Source organism: Pleurodeles waltl, chromosome 4_2, assembly GCF_031143425.1.
Source record: "Pleurodeles waltl isolate 20211129_DDA chromosome 4_2, aPleWal1.hap1.20221129, whole genome shotgun sequence".
In the NCBI taxonomy this organism is placed as follows: domain Eukaryota; kingdom Metazoa; phylum Chordata; class Amphibia; order Caudata; family Salamandridae; genus Pleurodeles; species Pleurodeles waltl.
In genome coordinates, this window is record NC_090443.1 from 686,126,301 (window position 1) to 686,153,343 (window position 27,043).

Below are 27,043 nucleotides of genomic sequence, written 5' to 3' on the forward strand. Positions count from 1 at the left end.
GTTGAAAAACATAGGTGGCGGATACCCTAGGATGCCCCCATTGATTTGTGGAATTTTACTCACCCGCTGTGTGACAGCATTAAAAAGACCTGCTACTAACCCATTGAAGGCAGAAAACTGCTGGAATCTCGTAAAAAGAAGGTAATTGTTTTTGATTGTTCTCCTGTTTTCCAAAGAAGGACTGAATCCTGAACCCTTTTTGTCTTTAACATTAAGAGCCTATTCTAATGACTAGGTAGCTGGTCTCGTGCTGGTCTCACAAGGAGAAAGGGTTGCCTGGACCTATTCAAGAGGCCACAACTTTTTGTAAACTCCAGGACAGGCACTGAAGCGGAAGAGGGTCTCAGAAACAGGAGTGTGCTGTGCTACTCTGTATAGTATTGACTTCGGCATGTATAGAGCTTCATACCAGCGATGAGGGGCTAAAGTATTGAAGTGTAGCTTGTATTTATATGTAAGGGCTTAAGCGCTAGGACACTTAAGCATTAGATACTGATACATGGATTGATCCAAATCCTGTGGGTGCAATGTGGCCTATTTGTGAAGTATTTTGATGTCTTCATTTATGTTGGGTACCGCTCAAATTATGCAAGAGTGTAGCTGCGCATGGGCATGGAAGAAAAGTGTGAGAAAAGCCATGTTCATGCATGCAGATCCTTATCTTGCAAGTGATCTATAATCATACAGTGAATATGGAGCATAGGGAATTCCCAACGACGAAAGATGCTATCCTAAGAGGTGAAAAATCTCACATCAACTTTAGTCTGTGTCTTCAGTTTGTAGAAGAAGAACACATAGTAATGAGCAATATAGCACCAGGCTTATTATATTCTCTGAAGAGTCCATCCAGAAGTGGCAGGGAGCAACCAATTGGAATCACCATTTTACTACTAGGAATATTATGTGCTTGGTGAGTCTCCAAATTGAAACGTCAGAATAGCAAACATTATAGGATTGGTTGGACTGAGAAGTGCCACTGAACAACCTATCGAAATGGGAAATTATACTGTGGATCAGGGCCATAATGGGAACCCAAAGCAGCCCTAGCAAATATTATCAGACCAGCCTCTGTATGGTGTGTAACGACCAAGAGTAGTTAGTGAGCATAACCATTGTAAGGAGGTGTTTTGGGTGGTGGGGGGTTCTTTCTAGAGAAAAATGTGGAAATAATGGCAAAAATGGCACATTTTCCATGATATTTTCATTATATATTCAAATGTATTAAGTTTTAAAGCATAGTAAATGCAGCCTGTCTTTGGGTGCAACAGGAGAGAACCAAACTTAACTTTAAGGATGACAGTGACCAAGAGGAACAGTGACATGTCCCCAAATTCCGCAACTTTTTTGGAGAGTACTTCCATTTATTTGGCCATGAAGCTGGTAATTCTAAACATGATGAGCATGATTTACTAAAGGAGTTGTAAATCTGAGTTTGTAAAAGTACTCCCTCACAAATAGAGGTACACAATCATGGATCAATTCCCTCCTTCCCCAGTCACAAACATCGCCATTAGTACGTCAGTAGTAGCAACCGCAAAGCTTTTCAGTTATAAGTCTCAGAACTCTCAGCACAGGTGGGGGGAAGCAACAAGTGAGTTCCTGCTTGCCTTCCTCCATTAGGCACTCATGAACAGGGTTTAGCATCACTTCCTCCCCGCTTGCCCTCCCGTTGCTTCACCCTGCCCCTGTGAGGTGGGTGTCATTTTCTTTTTTTCAATTCCATTTGTGGTACCACATATATTGATGCAGGGGTACTTCATATCAGTGGCACTCATAAAAGACATATCTCACACTTAGGCTTTCACCACAGAAAGTACACAGTACTAGTGTGGACCCATTTTTCATCCTTCACAGGAATCAAATGCACAAAACAGTCGATGGACCTTTTGACCCAGAAAGATGTGTGGTGAACCATCAGCAATTACTTCAACACCACCCCCATAATTTAGGCACTGTTACCAATGTGGCCACGGAAGGAAAACTTCAACCAGGAATATAATTCAGAGCTTTATTACAAGCACAAGCTCCAAGTCATGTAGACTATGCGCAAAAGCCAGTTATAGAGATACACAATCGCCAAGGCTTGCCCAAGGCAACTAAATAAATTCAGGCATACTAACATCAATAAAACAACATTCTAGGAGAATGATACTGAAAGTCAATAGAAACATCAGAGACAAGGAAATTACGTGGTGCTTAGATTTCACAATCGTAGGGTCAATTAAAATTCAATCAAGTCAGTAATCTTTGTCGGGTTGCGGGTCAACCCTATGGCTAACCAAATTAGGGAAATAGCCATGTGGGGAGAAACACATGGGGGCAAATTACAAAAATCCAAAAAGGTAAAAAATAATTTGGGAAAATATATAACTCGGGTTACAAGTCACTACCTAAAAATAAGTGTCAGCATGGTGGAGATTAAAACCTAAAAGGGCATATCAAGGGGCAAGGGTAAATGACAGAGAGGAAGATACCTCTCCAAAGGATACTACATTCATGGAATTTTCATCTGCAAAGCATCTGGTCAGCAAGGCATCTGCAAGCATCAGGAAAGTGTCTGTTTCAGAATAAGACAGGACTACTTCCGCTTTAAGGCTCCACTGAGCAACGTTTGATCATCCAGTAGGATATTAATCCACATGAAATGTTCCAGTTGGTCTCTAGGGTCAGTTCATGTTACGCTAAAGGGGCATAATCCAATCACAAATTATCAGCATACTTCAGATTGAAACAGTTCTGACATCTTCTCAAGTCTGTCATGGGAACATCTCCTTTTCCGTGTGACTCCAATAGGTTGTAACAAATGTATACGATTACAGTCCATGTTCCTGCATTACAGGACCCTCAAGGCCAAATGGGTACACTTCTACATTTAAACAATAGACTTTTTACAAATGGGACTTTGCTTCTCATGGGAATAAAATATGAAAGAAGACTTCTCGTTATGGAAAAAACAATTCAGCACGTTTACATGACTGCGAAATGCAAGCTCTGTAGGCATCAGTTATGCTAACACATAAGAAATATGAAATGCATTTGAATAATGCTCACCAATAAAACACACATAATATGCAAACGTATATATTCTTCATTAAAAATATTTAATAAGTATAAGTAAAACATTTAATTTAAGATGGAAAAGCTTTGTTATTACATTACATTAGATATAGCAGAAAAGTGCATTTTTCTCATTTGCACATATTTTTAAAGTCATTCATCTTTCATTCAACACAAGAAATCTATCGTTTTTATATTAGCTATTAGTCTAAATTACATTTTAACATCAGCTTTAACCTTCAAGCATATGCTTTGATTAGAAAGACACCTATGTTGAATTGTGAAATACAGGCAAATTGCACGCTTAAAATGCTTGTCAGTGCAGCTTTCTATGTCAGTGTTTCACTCTTTTACGTTTATAAACTTAAACTTGTTACAGTCTGCTGACTTAAATGACAAGAGGGGCAGATCTGTAATTTATGCTCTATCACTGGCATCACGGATACAAGGTGTCAGGCATGCTTTTACAATAATGACATTTTGGACAGACGTCTTAAGGTCTGTTGTCAAGGTTTTATGCGCAGAAATATATAGTGGCACTGAACCATTGAGTATGAAGTCAGCATCCTTGTATAAGCCCTGCACCTAGCACACACATAAATGCATGCTTCTATTTTAGTATATAGTGAGGTAATAAGCTTCATGTCCGCTTGCAGGAGCATTACAGCGGCGAGTATTTTTGACTAACCTAATTGTAAGTACTTGCTGAACTGTTGGTGTTTTAGAAAAAAAATCAACAAACAGTAAATGTTAAAATACTTTTGATTTCCATGCTAATAATTAGCTACCATGACTAATTATTATAACCTCTTCTGCAGAGGGTTTTTCATTTCATTGTGCATACCCTCCCTGAAAGAGTGCAACTTCTGCTGGTTTTTCAAGGGAGTTCATCCCAGAACGTGAGCACATACAGAAGCATGACTATGCGATTCATCCTTTATAGACACAATCATTCCCCATTGTTTAGAAGAACAGAATGCAGCAGGCCTAGAGAGAACACGCATCAATCCCTAGAAGTACCCAGTGTAAGACAACAGTAATTTAGTAGATATGGTGTGCAACTCCACCCTGGCCCCTGATGGAAAGAAGGACCAATGGGGCAGAAGGAGCCCAACAATACAAGAACATTTAGGGGGTGCACCACTGTAGAAACATCCAAAGGTCACAATAAGCAAGAAAAGTCCAATGTCGTAGAAATAATGCAAAGCTCCTTTCAGATTGCTTTCCCAAGGTGTTTTATTGTTGACAAATGGAACACGGAAGCAGCCAATGCGTTTCGCCCCGTACATACAAATGGTACGGGCGGCACACGGCCGGGCCCCTAAATTAGTTCAGACTTACCAGCCTTGATACTTTTTGGAGAGCGAGCAAGATAGAAGATAATAAGCTCTTTCTACGTATTATACAGGCTTACTATATGCCTTCGTGTGGCCATATTTTACCATTTTACTTTCACATCATCAGGAATATCTCATTGCCCTGAAGAAGCCCCTTATGTACGGGGCGAAACGCGTTGGCTGCTTCCGTGTTTATGAACCTTTTGTTACAACAAGCTCCATTTGTCAACAATAAAACATATTGTTTTATTACTAAACCCATGGTGAACCATAACACACACAGTGAGCACATATCAGCTGTTTCTCTAAATTAAATATTTTGCATATTGAACTGCAGTTTAACAGTATACCATTATCGGTGTAATAGTATACTAATAACTAAGTCGGAAACCATCCTTAGAAAACTAATTCAGTCTTCACACACTACCCTGAGATGCTCCTTTCAACAGTGAATCTTCTAGCTTACTATAGCCTCGTTTTTTGTTTTTTTATTAAACTGCATATAAGTGGTTAGTGGTGCTACAATAACACATGCTCATTAGTGCTAGCTGTGACCATATAGGCATGATGAAAAGTAAAACAGTTGACATAAGCGAGCCCGATTCAAAGCACCACAGCCGCCATGAGAGTGAGCGCGAAGGAGGCACACAAAAGGAAAAATTTAAAGTAAAACAGTTGACATAAACGACCTGATTCAAAGTGCCACGGCTGCCATAAGCGTGAAGGAGACACACAAAAGGACAAAGAAGTATGCTTGCAGTCATATATCAGCAAACCTGCAACTATCCATGAAACAGGGTCGGTCCTCAAGGTGGTAACAAAACTGCCCCAAGGAGGGACAAATGTAAAGCATTTACCAATGATAACAAAAGATTTTTTTTAAGGCAAGCCCACAAATGAGTGAAAGTGATGGGCGTGAAGTGGGCATGGTTAAAAGCCGACATAGATAGTAACACGTCGAAACAAAAAGGTAGCATAAGCAGGACAAAATGCCAGCCCCCTCAACTGCAGGTACGCACATTCATTCAATCAACAGGCCCCTCAAAATGGTGGTAGGTATAGAGCAAGCTGATGGATTAAATAGATTCCAAGATCAAGTGCGTGTTTACATGGTAGTCAGGATGGGCATACTCACGGTCTCGGAAGCTGACATAAGTCATTTGGAGAAAAATAACAGAAAATATTGATTGAGAAACTTGTCTCTCACTAAAATCAATGGGCTGAAAGTACAACAACATTTTTCTTGAAAAGAGGGACACTTACAGCACATGAACTAACCAGCATATAAAAAGTTTTGCAACAACCTTGCACCACGCAAGGTAATGTAAGGGCTACATGAAACCAAGATAAGATCTATGAAGCCACCAAGGCCACCTTGTGTGGCTCTGTGATGCTTAATAAGGCAGAGCAAGTGGCTACCTTACATTACTCTGCCCCAAGAAGGTGTTCAATGGGTGGATTGTGGGTGTTTCCACACATCCACACATGGATTTTAGTGCATTTCCAGATTCAGGGAGTGTCACGCTGTAGAGAGAGGTGGCATCCGGTTTCCGGAAGGATCCACAAGCCTCAGCTTGGATTTCCCTCCAGGGGATTCTAGGCAGCGCCAGTACAGGTAGGCAGCTGCCTGACAATGCAGTGAGTCTTTCTGTACGGGTATCTACCACAGAACACCTGATGAGCTTGACACAGGAGATTGCATAATTTAATAGCAACAGCTCCTTGCCACAGATGGCTAAGGCTAAAGGAAAAAGGTCAGTGTGTTCTGGGGGAGCGGAGTGTTGGATATCCTCTGAGGCATTCAAAGGTGGCAGGGAAGACACTGGCAAAGGCGATGTCCTACCAAGGAAGAAGCAAATGAACAGAGATAAGGTTTTGAACCCCCCCCCCAAGATAAAGGGGTGCCTTCAATACTTCCCCCAGTTGAGAAAAACGAGAAATCAAAGATAATAACTGCAGGCCGAGTGTTAAAATTTCCCTCTTTCTGAGATCATTCTTTAGGGTACAGACTTTGAAGGAGTCAGATAATCCCCTTCTTTCCTCACATATCCAACTCAATCAAGGACAGTGACATGGCAACAAGTTGGGAGAGACTGACAGAGACTGTTTGTATAGGAGAATCCATGGAAGCCGTGCCCATAGAAAACAGATTCCAGTTATTGACGGAGATAGGCCCTGGTCATGGTGAGAAAATGCAAGAGCTATCCCAATCAGAATTACCCCCTCCGTTTATGCAGGGGAGCATACATAATTCTGCTAATCAGTCAGGCTTAGAGGGGCTTCATATAAGGATAACAGAATAAGTGAGACTTAAATTTGCAATATCAGTGAAATATCAGACGAATATACAAGGGACCTGTGATTTGTTCGAAGGTAAAATGGGTGTATTAATGGAAAGGGCAGAGCATGCTGGAACAGTCAGTGAAAGAATTAAAAGGTGACGTGGAGGCTAATCATGAAGATATCAAATCTCTGAGAATGGGAGAGAAAGAACTGCATGATAAACTTGAGACTCTAGAAAATTATGCAAGAGCAATAATTTAAGAGTGTTAAATGCCTGTAAAGGAATCAATTGTGGGAAACTGACCAAATAACAGGCGATAATAGGGATCACCCCTTAATTATTTTATCTTGGAAACGTGAATGGGCTTAGAGTCAAAAGCCGAAGGAGGAAGATCCTGGAATATTTCAGGCAGTCAGATTCTGGGATAGTATTATTGCAAGAGAGACACCTATTAAAGAAAGAGTGTGTGAAAGCCCTTAAAGGACTTAGATGGATTAGGGAATTCATTTGCCCAGATCAAATGTGCTGTTCAAAGGGAGTGACTGTCTTAAAAAGATCCCTGCACATGCAATTCTGGTTGAATGTGTATCAGACTTGGGAAGGTGATGGCTGATAGCAAAGATCAAGGTATACTGAACGTGGTATGTGATGATGAGTTTCTATGACCCTAGAATTGATGACCCTGCCCCCCTTTAAGCACTATATGTCAGTTGCTGGACCTTGCAATGCCAATAGTTGTTGGGGGGGACTTCAGTGAATTACTGGATCCCTCTCTCGATAAATCTACTGCAAGAAAAACAGTGAATTCCCTAAAGATGTGAGTGCAGGTCAGGCAGTTGATGAATGACTTGGGACTGTGTGACATGGAGGTAAAGAGCTGGCAACATCAAGAGCTTTACATTTCATAGCAAAAAGTATGGTCATCTATGCAGAATAGATTTCTTCCTCTTAGATATAGGTCTCACTAATAGTGTGAAAGGAGTGAATCATCTTCCCAAACATTTATCTAATCATTAAGCTGTTAAGTTAGATTTACTTCTGACAAAGGATCAGGGGATTTAGAGATGGAATGTAGACAGGACTCTACTAACAAACCAAATGGTGATTACTTGGCTGAAACAGGATACAGTAATTTGTTTTTGTTTAATAAACGAAGGGTCTACTCCCCCTGCATGTAACTTCGGATGCCTTTAAGGCATTTCTAAGGGGAAGGGTTGTAAGCTTAGCAGCAAACATGCACAAAATACATAAGGGCAAACTTAGAGAGTTAGAAAAAGCTGTTGAATTAGCTTAGACAGAGAGGAAAGAGATGCTTCGGAAAGGAATGCAGGACGCGACAAGACTATTGGATGAAATCAGGACTGCTAAGGGAGAGTTGGTGAAATATATGGAAGAGTGTCTGTGGAAAAAGTGGGAAGAAAGTAAGTTAGCCCATCAGGAACATGGGGCAGATGTGGAAAGTTACTTGCCTGGAAAAAAAAGACAGACAATCCTAAGAGTGCCATTAGGAGAATTCTAGATTGTGAGATGGGGAATTGATGTGTGGCGGACAAAGAGATGGAACAGGCATTCACCAAGTTTCTTCAAGATCTTCATATGGATGATGTTAGAGTGACACAAGATGAAATGGAAGGATGGGTTCCGAAACTCCCACTTCCATTACAGAAGGTGAGCCCTGATTTGAAAGCAGAGTTAAATCTGGATATTATCCAGGAGTAGGTAAGGGGGAAGTAAAGGAGTTAAAGAGGGGAAAGCTTTGGGCCCTGACGGTCTTCCAAATGAATGATATATGATTGGAAGTAGAGCTAAGCCCGATTATTAAGCAAATTATTAGCAGACATTTTTACTAAAGAAATTAGGATGAGGCTACAATTAGCTTAATATTAAAACCTAAAAATGATCCTAAGCTTTGTGAGTCTTATAGGCCAATCTGTTTGCTAAACTGTGACAAAAAATCTACATGCATATTTTGGCAAAGAGTTTGGACAGGGTATTTGGGGTTCTAGTTGATGAAGACCAGAAGGGCTTTATAAGAGGACGTCAGTTGTACTAACTCACACATGATTTAGTGGGTGCAATAGATATTGCAACAAAAGAAGAGATCCTGCTAGCAATTTTTACATTTGGCATTGCTAAGGCATTTGACAGAATAAGCAGTCCCTTTCTGAAGAGAGCAGTACAATCAATTTATAAGGAGCCAACAGCAAGAGTTGTGGTTGATGGGCAACTGACAAGTTAAAATAAAAAGACGTACTCCGCAAGGTTGCCCATTGTCCCAAATGCTCTTCAATTTGTACATTGAGTCTGTAGCCATGATGATAAGGGAGGGTCCTGAGATCACCCCAGTCGAATATAATGGATGGAAAGAAAAGTTACATTGTACGCTGACGATCTATTAGTGTTTACCTCATATTTATCAGGTTCATACCCATACATCTTAGACATGATGGAAGAGTTTGGGAAAATTTCGGGCTATTTGGTGAATGCACAGAAAATGTAAATAATAATGTGGAATCCGTTAGGTAGTAGTTATCTGGTAAAAAAAAGCAATCTGATATTTAGAAGTCAGTGTTACACAAGTTTTAGAAAAGATGACTGATGTTTATTTCAGTAAAGTTATGAAATAAGCCAAAAGATTGCTGAGAGCATGGATGGGCCTGCCACTTATAATTTTCAGGAGGACAAATGTAATAAAGACGTCAATAATTCATTTTTAATGCAATCACACTAACATTTAGATCAGAGTGACTTACGAAATTACAGGGGGAAGTGTCTAGTTTTATCTGGACTTCAAACGGACTAAGTATTGTCTGGAAAAAACTTCATAGGAAGAGACTTGAAGGTGGCAGTTAAAAATCTCAGAGTACTGGTAAGAGGAGTAGATCATTTATAGGCGGACACATGTTTCAGGCTATGATAAAGCGGACACATGTTCCAGGCTATGATAAAGAACTTACCACAAGGAGTGGGCACTTCCTGCAAAAGTTTGGAAGCCCCAAATATTTCAAGCTAGTCAGACTGAAGATCCTGCTGGTGGCCTGCAGGCTATGGGCACAGGTTGGGAGAGTTTTGGGGTACCATAATATAGTCAATATGCCATAGTATAGAATTCGCCTAATACCCTGGAATGTATGAAGGATATATTATCCAGACCATTGAAAGATGCCAAGATAAGTAGTTGGGGTCAAATAATTAAAGGTGCCAGGTTGATAACGTGGCAGGACACATCTCGAATTACAGGAGGCAGGCTGTCCCATTTTAAATATTATCAAATAGCCAGCTGGGTACGCGGGCTGCGCCAGGAAGATAGTGGGAACTTTGAAGGGGAAGAACTATTACAGTGCAGGGCCCCTAAGATGAAAGTGGATGTGAAGTGGTACTGGAGGTTGGTGCAAACATTTGATGAAGTCTTTACCCTGCCAGAGAAGCTGTGGAGAAGGGATCTGCCAACGCTGGAGTGCTTTCATCTTTGGTAACCATATCTATGCTCTTAAAATTCAGTGAGGCCTGCGTTTCTCAGGAAGAATCATCTATTTACTCTTCACAGAATTTAGTGGACCCTGTAAAAGCTGACCAATCTGAGAACCAGAGTGGTGAAGTCCTGTCTCAAGTGTGAGAGTGAGGTTGCTGATGATGTGCATATGTTTGTGCAGTGTCCCGTCAACCAACTCTTCTGGGAAGAAGTGAGTAAGGCTCTGTCTGAGATATCGGGTAAAGAAATAAAAGTAAGCCCTATACTGGTGATTTTCGGTGTGATGAAGGAGGAGGGTGTTATCCCTAACATGCACAAGAAATTTAGAGCACTTATTTTCACTTTACTTCTGATTGCAAGAAGGGAAATTTATTCCAAATAGGTATCACTTCTACCCCAAACCCTGACAGAAAGAAGAACAGTCGGTCCAACAGTTCTGTAAGCTTGATTTCAGTACTCTCGCCCAGAAAAGGGTGGCGATGTGGCAACCATTGCAAAGGTGGTGGAAAGGTAGATACGGGGAAGATTTAAAATTATCCGGGGGACTGTTCGATGATTAAAACCTGAAAACCAATACATAAAGATTCCCAGGGCCGTTACCACAAATAATTTAATACTGGATAAGGACTTGCTTAGGATTACAGCATAGAAGATGAGGTCCTTAGAGGCTGTTACTAAAGCGAGTGTTCCTAATTCGAAGGCTCTACACCCGCGATGGATACAATGGGCTACGTCTTGACAGCCACTGATGTAGATTATGTATTTGACCCTAAACTGCAGACTCAAGAATTTCTTCAATACGAAATAGAATACCCTGTTCCTGCTGGTACATTGCCTATTGACCAATATGAAGTGGTCATGTATACTGATGGCTCTGCGCAACCGGCGGTTGGGACTAAACAACAATATTCTGCTGCATGTGCGGTGGTGAGCGGCACTATGGAGGGGGAAGTGTTCTGCCCCCGACATACTTATACTAAAACCTTGGGAGATTGCACGGCACAGCTGGCTGAGCTCAAAGCTCTATTGTTAGCATTGGAGCACGCGGATCCGGCACTTTTAACCTTGCTGGTCTGTGACTCCTACTACTGTGTGCAGTCTTTCAACGAATATTTACACTATTGGAAGATGAATGGGTTCAGAGATTCTAAAGGCAACACCATGAAGCATAAAATGTTGTGGGGTAAGGTTGCGGATCTAAAGGAAACGCTTCCTAATGTCCATGTTGTGCATACACTTGGACACCAGCGTGTTGGAATACACGTTGCTGGGAATACTTTGGCTGATGAAGCCGCGAAATCGGCAGTGGCTGTCGCCACAGTAGCCGCAGTGACTCGTTCGAGTTCAAAACCAGACACAGAAATTTCAGCTGCCATAAAGGCTACGGCTGATGGCACGCCTTTTCCTAAAGGATTTCCTTCGAAATATAGTTACTGCTTGAATGGTGCGCTACATGCTACTGTTACAATTCCAGGCATTGGTGTACGTGAAATTCCCAATAAAATTGAGAGACCTCGATTGATTTCTGCAGCACATGAGGGGGTGGCTTCTGCACATGCAGGGGTGGCTGCCACAATTTCACTTTTACAGGCTCGTTACTGGTGGCCTGGTCTCTATAAAGAGACGAAACAGTATGTCCTTTGTTGTGACATTTGTCAACAAATTAAGACATCGTCGGCTAGACGCCCGCAGCAGACGCCCCTTCTGATTTCAAACAAACCATTACAGTGTGTGTACTTGGATCATTGTGGTCCGCTGACACCAGATAGTGCATACAAATATATATTGGTTGCGGTAGATTCGTGCTCCAGATTTGTATGGGTATGGCCACAGCGCTCGGCTGACGCTCGGACTGTTATTAAAGATTTGCGTATCTTTGTCGATACATTTGCAGTTGCGGCTTTTCATTCGGACCAGGGCCCTGCTTTTGCCTCTAAGGCATTCAGGGACACCATGGCTTCGTTGGGGGTCCAACTCCAATTCTCGTCTCCATTTCATCCCGAGGGAAATTCTGTCGTGGAGCGTTTAAATCGTGATTTAAAGCAATGCTTAACAGCCAGGGTTATAGGTACGGGTCGTAGTTGGCTAGCCCACCTGTATGGAGTACAGAGAGCACTTAATAACTTGCCTAGAAGGTCACTGGGGGGTCGTACTTCATATGAGTGCCTGTTCGGAACACGAATGTATGTTCTTGATCTAGATGGTCCTGGTGTGGAGGCGGCAGATACGCCCTTTGACATAAATGATCGTGTCACTGTTTTGCAGGATTTACAACAATTTCGTGAAGATAACTCTTCTGCGAGTGCTGCCTCCTCTGGAATTAAGGATGAGCCAGTGACACCTACTGGTTGGATACCCAGGATTGGGGATCTGGTGCGTGAAAAGGTCGCAGTTAAAAAAGAATTTGGTCCTTCTTATCGAGAACGTGTCCCTGTGTTAGGGGTGAGCGGCACGAGAACTGTGATTTTACCGCCGCTGCGAGGGGCCAAAGGAAATCGCTTTGTTTCCATTGATAATGTCAAGTTACAACATGTGGCCGATTCTGCACAGCAGACCAAGAGGGACACCCAGTAGTTCCGGAATCCCTCTCACTACTGGGGATGAGGTCCCGATGCAGGTGATTTTCACCTACACTGTTTCCTCTCCGAGCTTGGGGAGGGTGGATGATGATCTTGCGATCGTTCCACCGACGGCGATTAATATGGAATCTTGTGATCAAATTGCTGTACGTTCTACTGATGTTTCTGAACATGTGGTTTATAGCGTGCCACGGCGGGAGCCTCCGTCTGCTTCTTCGTTCAGAGTTGCACCTTTTGCTAGAACTGCTTCTGGCTGCTTCAACGACGCTGATAATGATGGGTCCGGCTCTTCGTCTTCGATGTCTTCTGTCCACGGTCCAAAACGGCTGCTGGGATGGCTTAAACGAACATATTTTGTTTTTCCTTGGAACTATTTTTGGCTATTTTTGGCCGTGATGACTATATTATTATGGTTGGGATTTGTGGTTACTTTTTTTCTGATAATACATGGTCATTTTCTTCCTGATCGATCTGACATTGAGCACGTGGAGACTGTGTTGAAACCACATTTTTCGTCTCATATGGTTCGAAGAGACTTGTCCACAGTGAACATTTCTGCTATACCAGTTCCGGATGGAATTGTGTGGGATAAAGTAATGTTTGATATATATGGTCCCACTGAATTGATTCAAATACCGTATGTCCTCAAATTATCAATGAATGATATTGTTATACCTGGCATTGTTTCTGATGATTGGGATGTGAAGACAGTAGATTCTATGCTAACGGATTTGCAATATTATACTGTCTATGACGATGAAGATGCTTACCAGTTTAGAGATAATCATGGTGACATGTTTTGTTACAACTATTATGGACACCACTTTATTCATAAAGCTAGTAGCCCTAAGTCCATGTTTAATTATGTGCAATGGGAACATTGCTCGACTCCTCCACAAGGGAGTTCAAAAACGTATTATGACAAATTTGCATATTTTACGGGGCATGATCCACGTAATGCTAGGTCCTACTATTTTAAAGTTACACCGTATTCTAATAAGCAAATGTTATTGACCGATGCTAAATTACTGTATTCTAATTTGTTTGTATTTAAACTGTCGGTCGAGGGATATGAATACTGGTTCAAAACTGTTGACTTGAAAAGTGTTTGGGGTACGAAAAATTGGCAAATGCGAGGCAGGGACACGTTATTTAGAGCATGTATTATCCCTGTACAGATGATTTTCCTCAATGACACAGTACAACAGACTAGCTGTTTGGGCTTAGCAACGATTAAGGAGTTAACTTTGCCTAGTATACCTGTCCCTTCTAAATTAACAAATTGGCAGCACTATGTGAATGCTACTTTCAGTGACTTTACACACTGGGTCCAGAATGGTGCACTTAACACTTCATCGTTACATCCAGGCGGGTGGTTATTATGGCCTGTAGACACTAATATGTGTCATCAACGTTTTGTCACCTCTTCAGGGGGGTTCAGGACTAGTAGGGCAGACCCTCGTTACGTTTCACCAGAACATGCTGATGTTATAACTACATACAGTGTGGGGAAGCTTTGTCAGCAATGGTTGAAGTCCTCCACGCTGGATGCAGTTAAGTCACATCTCATGTTACTGTCTAATAATACTGATTTACAAGATTTTTTGTCAGGTCCCAGAGTACCACGGAAGAAAAGGTTCTTATACGAGGTTTATAATGAGATTTGGAAGCTTTCACAACAAGAGGCTGCGGCCCGGTTGAGGCAGATTGATCAAGAAAATCTGATGCAGACCTTGTCTGTTGTTGATAATGGCATGCATACCCTTTCTGAACGTGTTTACACGATTGACAGCATTGTTTCCTCTGCCATTGACATTATTAAATCGGACATGTCTTCTTTATATCATGGGCAGAGTCAGACGCGGTCCATCATGCAGCTGGGTTGGACTCTTCAGACCTTGAAGGCGGGTCGCGTTCCATGGCAGCACGTTCGTGCCAGAGAGATCTTTATCTCTTTTAATTTGACTCGTCAACAACAACTGATGGCTAAAAAGGAAGCGACATATGTTATGTTAAATATTGAAAAATTAGAGAAACTGCCTTTCACGGTAGCTGAGATTCCGTCAGCTGAATGGTTGATCCATGGGGTTATTAATTTGCCTATCTCTACTTTGCAATTTACTTCGTGTTTGAAGCACATTCCGGTGGTATTGGTTTTGCTCATACCTTCTCTTCCATATTCGGTTTGATACCTTCGGCTAGAAGCAATAGAACGCAGGAGTTCCTCCACTTCGATATATGTCAATATCGGAAGATCCACGCCACAAAGTACCATGGAGCAGGTGTGATCCAAAGCCCCAAAACCATTCAGGGCGGCACCCCGTGCAGGGCCTATGAAAGAGACAATACCATCTTCCTCCAGGAAGGGAATCTCATAAACTGCCTCACGTATCCGTGAGGGGACTGAGTCTGACCCACGTGTAAGGAACTCTGTCACCATAAATCCGGTTGTTGCTCCGGCTAACTAGCAGTGCCTCATTTCTCCCACGGGGAAGAAATGATTGGGCAGCCGAGCGCATGACATCTTTGGAACTTCTCAGGGAAGTCGTGGTCACTCAGATCCAAACCAACTCTCTCATTCACAATATGGTCTCATATACAAATGACAAAGACAGTATAAGTTTTATATAATGTTTTAATAAAACAACTGTATTTTAGATATTAAGGCGTGAGCCGCAATAACCAGAACAATACAACATAGTAGGATGGATATAGTAACCAGGAGAGTAAAACATAGAAATAAAGCTATCATAATTCCTAACCGTTTCTACTCTCCCTCTGCTTGTTCTATTTAGAGCACAGCATGTTAAGCTTTCAGCTTGCCTTTCTGTATCACTAGGGAGACGGATACACTCATACCTGAGCAAAGGCCTGTGATCTTGGTTCAGCATCTGCAACGAGGCAGTCAGCGTCAAGTTGTGGTTCCCTGGTCGGAATCTCCCTCTAATTCAACCTTGGAAGTAGCAATATGAGGCCAGATGTCCGCTACCTCCCTAATTTGAGTGGGGGGAAACAACACATTCCCGCAGCACGTAACGGCCTTGTTGACAACGACGATTTTCTTAACTTTTTCGAATTTTTATTTTGGGTTTTCATTTCAAAGTATACAACAGAACATGGCGCTCACATGACCTCTAATTTTAGATTGGTTACAACACAGTGTCAAGATTTTGTAAACAACATCTGTTTGCAATTTGCTATCGTCACTGGTATATCATCAGTGCACAGTTCCATCCACCACTATAAACGAATACTGACAAACTCCCCAGGATAGCATCCCACACCTAGTTCTTTCATCTCCATTATTTTACTTTTAATGTTATTTCGGCTGTTTGTACATCACTGAACCTTCTTTGAGAGAAGCGTGTTCCCTTGAAGCAAACTACAAAGGGGAAGCCAAGGACTGCTTACAAAACAACTTTTATTTTTAGGTATTGAATCGTTTGTAACTTGTGAGATCTGAAGCACTGTTTAGATCAGGACAGTGGTCTCCCCCTCTCCAATTTATGAACCCAGTTTCAAGCATAGGGAAAGGCAGTGAGACAGAGAGAGAGCTTGTGTGTCTGTGTGTTTTATTAGGTTGTTCACTTGAACCCAGATTAAGGGCATTAGGATGAGATGAGAATTGGAGGGAAGGGAAGCAGTACAATAAAGCATAGCTATTTTCGCATTTCAGATATCTACACTAGATATATTTACAATCTGAGGCATTAGAAGATAAAGTCATTAGCTGGCGTTACACAATTGTTTACGAAGAACAGGAACAAAACCGAGATCTCCTGAAAGAAGGTAAGCAACTATTCTACCATACCAATTCTCCTCCCTTCTTCTGTATAACTTAATTGACAAAAAATCCCTTCAGATAACAACCACTTAAAGCAGTTTTTTAACCATTACATTCCTAGAGAAGGACAAGAATAAAACCTATAAATTTACAATAGGGCACAACGGAATGTTGGGAGGAGCACACTTGCGTAATTGCTTCTCCATAGAAATACATTTGTCATTGATCCACAACTTTTACAACTTCCTACAAGGCTCTAGATCTGGCATGCTTGTGACAGATGATTTGCTGAATTTCTAAGAGCACTACTGTGTGCCCTGCACTTGGAGGAAACTTTGCTTCCTCAAATGAGGCATAGTCAACCTCCAGTGAAAGACAGGGCCGCTGTTTCAAACATCAATTATGACTTTCAAAGATATGCTCTCCCCAACACAGGCAAAAACTGTCAGAGTCCATACCTGCACTGAGAACAGCACATTTCTTTCAGTACTCAGGCACTGTCCCAGTCTGTGTGTTCGATTGTGGAATGTAATATTGAGGCTAGGAATATCATGATACACTAATATCGAACCCAGAATATCAAACCAAATATCGAAAAGTAAGTGTATGTTGAGAAAATACAGATTGACTATTTTTAACTCCACATCTATGCACCTTGAAGACACACAAACACACACACACACACACACACACATATACATATATGTCACTATATATAGTGGATATATACATATATACACATATATATCTATCCATATAGATATATATATATAGATACACCATCCAAAGGTCCACCATGTGGTGTGCAAATTTCACGGGTGCAAACGTAAGGAAAGGACCATTCCTCCACCATCTCCAAAGCAAACAATTGTCAAACAATTGATTCGTTGCACTCCAGGAGTTTAATTGCTTATATCCAAAGAATTACAGAACGACACCACCAATGCGTTTCAACCTCTCGGTCTTGTTCACAGTTTACAAAAAACACCTTCCCATAAGTCTCCATTTATACTATTGTTTCCCTACTACACCCTAGTGCATTATGGGATATATAGTCCCCTCAAAAAACTACTAACAGCCAAGAAATGTCAACAACCCAAACCCAAACCCAAATATATATAGTTACAATGGTTATCAGAGACAGATCTTAGTTATCATTCATATATCTCTCTATCTCTGAATATATATGACAGCCTCTATACACATAGGGGGTCATTCTGACCCCGGCGGTCAGAGACCGCCGGGGCCAGGGTCGGCGGGAGCACCGCCGACAGACCGGCGGTGCCCCGCAGGGCATTCTGACCGCGGCGGTTCGGCCGCGGTCAGATGCGGGAAACCGGCGGTCTCCCGCTGCCCTGCAGAATCCTCCATGGCGGCGGAGCGCGCTCCGCCGCCATGGGGATTCTGACACCCCCTACCGCCATCCTGTTCCTGGCGGGTCTCCCGCCAGGAACAGGATGGCGGTAGGGGGTGCCGCGGGGCCCCTGGGGGCCCCTGCAGTGCCCATGCCAATGGCATGGGCACTGCAGGGGCCCCCATAAGAGGGCCCCACAAAGTATTTCAGTGTCTGCTATGCAGACACTGAAATACGCGACGGGTGCCACTGCACCCGTCGCACCTTCCCACTACGCCGGCTCAATTCTGAGCCGGCGTCCTCGTGGGAAGGTTGATTTGCCCTGGGCTGGCGGGCGGCCTTTTGGCGGCCGCCCGCCAGCCCAGGGCAAATCCCAAAATACCCTCAGCGGTCTTTCGACCACGGAGCGGTATTTTGGTGGGGGAACTTTGGCGGGCGGCCTCCGCCGCCCGCCGAAGTTAGAATCACCCCCATAGTACTCTCCTTACTTCATGTGAATATGTTCCATTTCTATGTCCTCGACCTTCTTTGATAATCTGATAGCCATGATACCAATTTCGCATAGCCACTTGGTACCTATTCCCCTGATGTTACCACTCCCTGTACCTGTTTCTTTTTATATTGGAAGGAAGCTGTACTGTGGTAAGAGGTATTTATTGGCAAACCAGTTTCAACGCAGGTGGCCATTCTTTTAGCAGTTTTTCACCCATTATCTTCTTTCATCCAGAGAACCAAACATTTTCAGTGATAGTATGCAAATGTGTTTCATGTTGCCTGAAGGAAAATAGTTCCAAGTCAAATAAGGTAGATGCCAATCATTTACATAACGAGCTCAACTCCAGTGCCCATCTGTTGAACTATCAAACCAGAATAAGACTTTGTTGCCACAAAGAGAGGACTGCCATCCAAGTGATTGATGGCACTCAGTGTTCACACAATAGCAACTCTGCCTCCATGCATTCTTTGGAGCCTTTAACATAATAACCAACCAATCGAGTTAGATATCTTTGTCCGCCCAATGGATTTTGAAGGAACAGTCCCACAGTGGTTGGGATCATCCCTAAATGACAGAGCCCAGCTGGTGCAAATAAACACCTCCAGATCGAAACTAATGCCAATAGCCTGTGTGATATCCTAAGGCTCTTACAAATGATCAACTTATTTATGGAACTGTGAGGATTCCGATCGAAAATTAAATCAATCGTCACTAATACACAGATGAAATCTGAAGGTAGTGCCTAACCAAATATAACTCAACACGTTCTCCTTCAGCACAATTCAATTCTAGGGGGAAGATTTATCAACAGTTTGTGCCACTGCAAAGCCACACAGCGTGACACAAAGCAGTGCAGTGTTGATAAAGTATTTAATATGCAGCACAAAACATTTGTTTGCGCTGGAAAATAGCCTTAAAGTAATGGGAACAGCACTTTGCACTGTTATGTGCTACTTTGCTTCAAGGGGATGTCCCCTGAGTGGAACTTGGTCACGCTAATGCCTAAGGGTTTCAATACAAAGCCCTATCTACTAAATTTAATAGGTAGGATTTTGTGGCAAAAAATAATGCCTCCTTTAGGCAGTAGCTTGGTAGGTGAAGTCTTATAATTTCTTCTTACATTACACATTGCATGTGTGCTGCACTGCACAGCACACACAAAATGTATGAAAAGACTGAAAGTTTGTTGAGCCATAGCATTTTATTTAAGAAGGTTACCCCATAGTACAAAACCTATACTAGACATCACACAAACACCTTTGCACTATAGTGCAAAGTTGTGTATTTTGCACTAGGCAGCTTGTTTGTGCACCAGCACTTCAGAAAAGAGCAGCAGTGCCATATCCTAGTAGGCATGGCTCTGCGTTGCTCTCTCCACTAGTGCAACATAAGTTGCTGCCTGCAATGCACAATTTGTTTAGTAAATCTACTCTTGATATCCAAGATGTGCTTTAACCTTAAACTAAAAAAAACTGAGTTTTTGCCTGCTTTCAATGCCAGCAGCTAACTCCTTGCCCGGAGAAGGTTCAAAAAGATTACCATCAAGTCACACCATATATTGTGGGCATTGCCAAATTACTGGGTGCCTCAGTTTAAGAGTCAACATTGCAACCCAAACTATGACATGATATCAGCAGCTTAACTTTCCCCCAGAAGATAACACCAAAACTGATGCCTAAACTTTGGCCCTATCTCACCTAAATGGAGGCAACACCCTACTTGCTGGCATTACACAGAGCAATCTGAAACCTTGAAAGGTGCCCCAGTGGAGCAGCTTGTCCCAGTAAAAGACTAAGGGCCTGATTTATACTTTTTTAGGCCGCATTTGCGTCATTTTTTGACGCAAAAGCGGCTCAAACTTACAGCATTCAATTAGATTTTGTAAGTTTGCGCCACTTTTGCATCAAAAAATGACGCAAATGTGGCACTAAATAAAATCAGGCCCTAAGGGCCATCAGCTGAATAACCCCAGCCCTCATAAGAGCCATTAAACGTGCACTGCGTGCAACTGGCCACCTGCATCATCTTCTAGGTCTGCAGCATCTTGCGCAAATCAGTCAGTATTGCCACGTCTCTATATGTGGCATCTATAATTAAAACATTCAGAGGGATGAGAAGGAACCACAACATCAGCATTACAAGGCTAGAATGCTACGCACTGAGGACATGGTGTTTCATTCTGTCCAAAATACAGCAGCCAATTTCCCTTCATAACTGCATCAAGGAGCTTAAGACCCTTCACCTGCATTCGTCTTTTTTGGAATATCTCCAGACCCAACTGTACTTCTCTTCTTTCTTTCTCCATAGTCTGCATCCCTGTCCTCCAAGTTAACCTCTCCTGAACCTCATGCTCTTCACCTCATAATGCTATGACAAAACCTTAGGTTCAGTGCTTCTTTGGTTTATGGCTGTGTTCATACACCAATCATCAGGCATATACATATACATTATACTTTATTCCTCAAAAGAGAATGGAAGATGTTTGCTACATGCATTAAACCAATTCAGAAAGAGCTGGTGGTAGCTAAATCTTTAGCCTTAGAGCTTGTACCCCAAGTCAGCAGTGATAGATTAAATGAGGAACCCAGCTGAATAGCATGTGAGAAGCATTACAAAGGAGAGGGTACTGTAAATGTATTAGTTAATTGTTTCTTGTAATATAGTGCTACCTTGGCTGATGTCACTAGGGTTTCGACTAAGGTACTTGTAAAAGGCCATAGTAATATGGGACATGGACAGGAAATAGTTAATTCATCTTTAAGAGTTTATGAGAAAGAAATCAATCTAACGATACCTAACCACAGAACAATTTCTCAGTGTAAACCCATTTCTATACTGTAAATCTCAACTGATTGAACCTCTATTTTAAGAGAGATAAAAGTAGAATCAATCAAGACAAAATGGTTACTTGAAAAGTACGAAATTGTTCTACATAGTTACACATGGAGGTGAGGTGAGATGCATCACACCCAACAGACAAGATCATCACCATTCCCTCACCATTTCTAGACAATTATTAGGTGAACACCAAGATCCTAGATTGGGATTAGCAAAGACTCCAGAGACTTATGGCCCCCTATTGGGAGGCCTAGAGGATCTGTCTTGCCACTCACAAACTGAAGGTTGCATTTCTCCCTCTCCTCAATCAACGCTCCCACCTCTTGACTTCTGACATGTTCATACTTCATAGAGAGATGCCATGTTCAGACGTTTGGCCACTTTCTATCTCCATGCTTCCATTTTACATTTATATTGTGAATAAATAGCTGTGTTGCCTCCTTTGTGGATTGCTTATCACAGTCTATGGTGCTGAATCCTGGAGCATTTTGTAGGGATGGTAACCGGACACAAGCATATTGCTGTCTGACTTTTTCTGTGACTTTGTACTTTGACACTGAAATATCAATAACGGAATGTTTCAAATAAAATAATCAATACTGTTATTACCTATGGATCCCAATATAACAAAATAAAGACAAAACATATATAAGCTTAGTCTGAGTTACAAGTTTGGTTGGTTGAGGTCCCTTTCCGTTATGCCCTGACATGAATATAGGGATGGACAGTCACCTTTTAGAGGGACACATGTCTTGCCCATCTCTAGGTTGGAATTGAATTATCCAGGGCACAGACAATTTCTTTAAATCCCTCAACTGTCCATTTATGTCATGAAAAAACCCACTCAGACTAAGGTTCTGGTGGATTGGGAGGCTCTAGAAATTCACCTAAGCTAGTGCACAATATAAAAACTAATGGCATGCAAACCTATGTTGTACATAGTGTCCAACAGCAGGCTAATCCACAATGTAATGTAATGTAAGGTGGATTTGTAGAGCATTGCTTGTCACCCGTGAAGGTAATCTGTGTCAACCCATCTCCCAAAACAAGTGTGAATGTTTTATTTGGTGTTAAAAAGCAGTGTGTGATTGCAGTTAACAAATGCTGAAACTATACCAGGCAGAGAAGGCATAGATCCGGGTCAGAGAATGAACACTTAATAAAGCCAGTATATTAGTTAAAATGCCAACTTTCAATCAACCATTCATAGTAAAATGGAGGTAAATTAGGAATTATTCAATGTACTAGAATTTATAAATATATACATTTCTGGTGTTTGATGTGACTACCTTATAGGAGGAAGTATCTTGAAGATCCTTGCCTAAATAGAGGGACAACCAGCAACAACAAACTAGGACGTGTGCTCTAATAAGATTGTACCAATTTTAATGGCACATCAACCTGAAGCATATAGGTATCCTTTGAATACCTATATTAGTTCTGTCTCTCTTAAATACAAAGAACAGCTTCCTGAAATATGGTATTAGAATCCTTATACCTCAGTTAGTTGTCTATCCTCATATAATGAGTTATGCATGAGTAAATAGTGAAAGGAAGCTAACTTCTGATTATTAGCTACAAATAGGTTCCTTAAACAACATATTTGGGGCATTACATTTAATTGTAGTGGAATTAACATTTTATTGAAAGATATGCAGGAATTACAGGTTCACACTCTTTCAGAGGATACTTTTTGCAGGATCTGATTATGAGATAACAGCTGTATTCGCTGATTCCTGGTTTTGGATTGGGGTGTATTGAATCATAACTGCAAGTAGACAAACAAGGGTTTATGGCAACAAAGGTGGAGGCTTGCCACATGCTAACCCAAGATGAGGTCAGTAAGTACATCAACGACGCTCCAATGCTAAAATGCCGCTAGTACCACAAGAATAATGAATGGGGAATTTTTGCTAATTTTAGCTAGCGTATCATCTGCCTGAGGGAAGCCTGGCATTTTCAAATTTAGACATCAATGTTTTTGAGATATTAGAAAATAAGGCATTAAATTCAATCCAGCGTAGGGTTAAAGGTGGGTTGATGGCTTTTGTTCCCCCCGACCATTCACTGCACAAATGATAACATTCAAAAGTGAGTTACAGTGCATGAAGAAGCGTTAAACCTGTCTCCTGTGGAATGCCTACCTTTCTCTCACTATAACTATCTGAAACATCCAAGTTCATATACACCATTTCTAACTTGATTCACATGTTTCTGAAAATCCCAAAACTTATACAGGGTGATTTGAACGTTAATTTCACTTTTCAAGAGAGACATGACTCCTGCTTCTCAGTATGTGACTTCCTCTGGGATCTACCAACTGTGAAATTTGTTATACATTCTTAAAACAAAAGCGATATAGCCACATGTGAGAACATATACGCTACACAATTTTGTCAGTTTAATGGCAGATTTTCTTGCAAAACCCAGCTCATCGCACATACTTTGCACTTAATGGTACTAACAGTCTACAAGTTTAGGTACTCATTCAGGGGCCTTGGTATAGTATGTTTTGAGGTTTCTCAGAGTTAAAGCAAAATGTGAGTGACCATCTATCACTCCTGTGCACTATAGCGAGACTAGATAAATGCCCTATATCATGTTGTTATTGAAAGTTTTCGATCCATGTATTCCCAAAAAAGAATTACGTTTGGGTTTTAACCTCCAGAACTGGGTACAGGAATGGATTACAATAAACGATTGTGAAATCTTGTTAGTGGTTCTTTAGGTTAGAGTTTCCCGTGTTCCAATGAGATATCTGTAAACAGTTTTGAACACAGACTTTCAGGACGAATTAGTACTAGGACAAGAACACTCTAGCTAATTAAGCATAGTTGAACCTTGAATGCAAGAAAACTTGAATTCACTCAAAAGATCAAGCTAGACTCTAACTCTTCCAGAGATATAAATAACAATTCAAAGTTTGACAAATCAAGCAAGTATTTTCTGAGATAGTTGCACTAGCTCAAATAAACTCAATATCAATGATTTGAATATTAGTTTAATATACAAGATGAGCCATTCATCAATTGAATTTTTAGACACTAGAGTTAAGATCAATGATAAGATGATAAATACAGAACGTTTTTGTAAGATCACAGCAGGCAATATTTTACTGCATGCTTCCAGTGGGCACCCGGATAATTTGAAATGGAGTATCCCGCATGGAGAACTGCTGAAGGCTAAAAGAATCAGTAACACTGATGAGGCATTTAAGAGAGAGCAAAAAGATATGATTTTGAGGTTCAAGCAAAGGGGTTATCCCAATAGGGTGATTAGGAAGGCCACTGAAAAAGTCAAAGGAGTAAAAAGAATACAGACTTTATTTGATTATAAAACTAAAATAAAGGAAGATAATACTGATGAGATCAGTTGATTATGACCTATAATGAAGATACTGGACAGATTAAGAAAATTGTTTAAAGAAATTGGAATATTTTGAGGAGTGACCCTATTATTGGTAATATAATTCAGAAAAGACCACAGGTTATCTATAGAAGAGGATGGAGTTTTTGTGATATTTTGAGATCTAATGATATCACTACTATTCCTCAAATTACAGAACATAATCTATAGGGATTTTTCCATTGTGAACATTGTAAAGCTTGCCGTAATAATGTCATGCGGAAAGAATATCCTACGTGTTAACCAGGAGCTATTAGACAGATTGAATAATTTTTGACATGTAGTACCCCGTTCACTAACTATGTACTAGAGTGCCCTTGCCATAGGTGGTATGTGGGAAGTATTAAACAGAGTGTAAAAAAAGGTATTCTTGAACACATGTGAGCTATTACATCAAAAGACGCGCATTATCCTGTAGCTAAACATTTTGAGGAAAAACACAATTCTGATAACCCTTTGCTGTCATATTCTGGCATTGAAAATGTGCCATCTTATCATAGAGGTGGAAATAGAGAACTCATTGTACGTAAAAAAGAATCTAGATACATTCTGAATCTGGAAACTAAGATGCCCAATGGATTGAACACCGGTGAGGAATTAAATACTCACTTGTATGAATCTTAATGGATTGCTGATTGATGTAATTATATTTTACCCTTTAAGGTGGTTTTAAATGTGGAGCTAATTATTGAAGTTGATATGTTATGTATTGTAGAGGTTCTAGGTATTGGATGGTTATTCATTTACTGTATTTGATTAGGATTGTAATAAGTTTATTTTATGTATTTATATTTTTACAGGAAGAAGGGGGCCAGATGGATAATAGATGGATTTCTTTTATCTCTACTTCTTCTCACCTATTTATAGCCACATGTGATGTATTGGGTGTTTGATACACAGATGAGGATTTTCTGCACATTTGTTTTTTCTTTGTTTAGTGCACGTTGAATAATTATGTTATAGTCAAACGTGATATCGGATAAGTAACTTTCTAAGATTTTATAATCTTCAGAGGAGGTATAGGATTTTATGGTAATTCATAGATAGATAAGATAATCTGGGTGGGAGGTAATATGATTTCTCCTTGTATGTATTTATTGGCTTTAAGAAAACGATAATTTATCGAAATTTATATGTAAGCATTGCATGTTATGGATATATTGCAGATACTACAATTTTATATTTTCCCTTGATCCAGGCTTTTTAGAAATGTATTTTGAAGATATTTTGAAAATATTTTAGAAATATTTTGAAAATAATTCTTTTAAAATGTCTTCTGAAAATAGTCTTTAATATTTTTATACTAATGAATTATTTAGTGTTGATGATATTTTGCCTTCTGTAAATATTAACATATGTTGTGAGAAATGATTCTATTTTGTTTTGTTCTCTACTTTTCCCTTCTTTGGTCCTGTTTCTGTGTAACTGAATATATTTTATTTACCCGCTGATGATTGGAGGTGAAACTCACGTGATCAAGGCTGCGGAGACAGCCGAAATGTGTTGTGTGTTTAAAGCTTTCTGCTTTATTTCCTGACGTCCTGAGTGTGTGTATCTTATTGTTTATTTTGGACTGATATATATATATATATATATATATATATATATATATATATATATATATATATATATATATATATATATAATATATGTGTGTGTGTTCAGACACAAAACAACTCTGTCGCATGGAGCGCCCAACCCTGCAAGGCAACTTTGAATGGCAAGAACGTAGCATCCCACCAATATAAATCCACACAAAAGAAGAATATCGAAGCCTAAATTCAGAATACCTCCAGGCATCTATTCATAATAAAAAATGGCATGCATTTGCAATCCTAACACGTTTCGGCAAACGTGCCTTAGTCTCAGGAAAAAGGTTTTAAAGTAATCAACATTAGGTGCTTTTAATTCGATTGTCAAGTGTCTCATAATCAAATCCTACATCTCCCATAATACACCAGCATTATTGTCTTGTTTTGTGTGGATATATGTTTATGTATGGCGGGGAATGTATGCGGCGAGTAAAAAGGGGGTCCCAAAAGCAAATTTCCCCATGCAATTTCCATAGACTTCTTTAAGAAGTGCTACAGCAAAAACTGCTGAACAGAATTACACCAAATTTGGCAGGAAGTTAGATCTTGGTTCACAGATAGTGTTGTTCGTGATTTGCTGTGAATCTGTGCATTAGTTGTTGAAAAATTAAGGTGCAAAAATATTTGAATATCTGGACGGTTTGGTTCATGAGGAGCTTGCAAGAGTTCTCCTTAACTCCAAGTCCTTGTTTCATAGAGATTTTAATTCTGTTCTGGAAGATCCAAACAAATCAGAATCCAATCATCATCCAGTTATGTTCCAGATTCTGGAACTTACAGAAATGGTTCTGACACTCATAAAGCATGACATAGGCTTGATCCTATTTTACCAACCTGTAGGAACT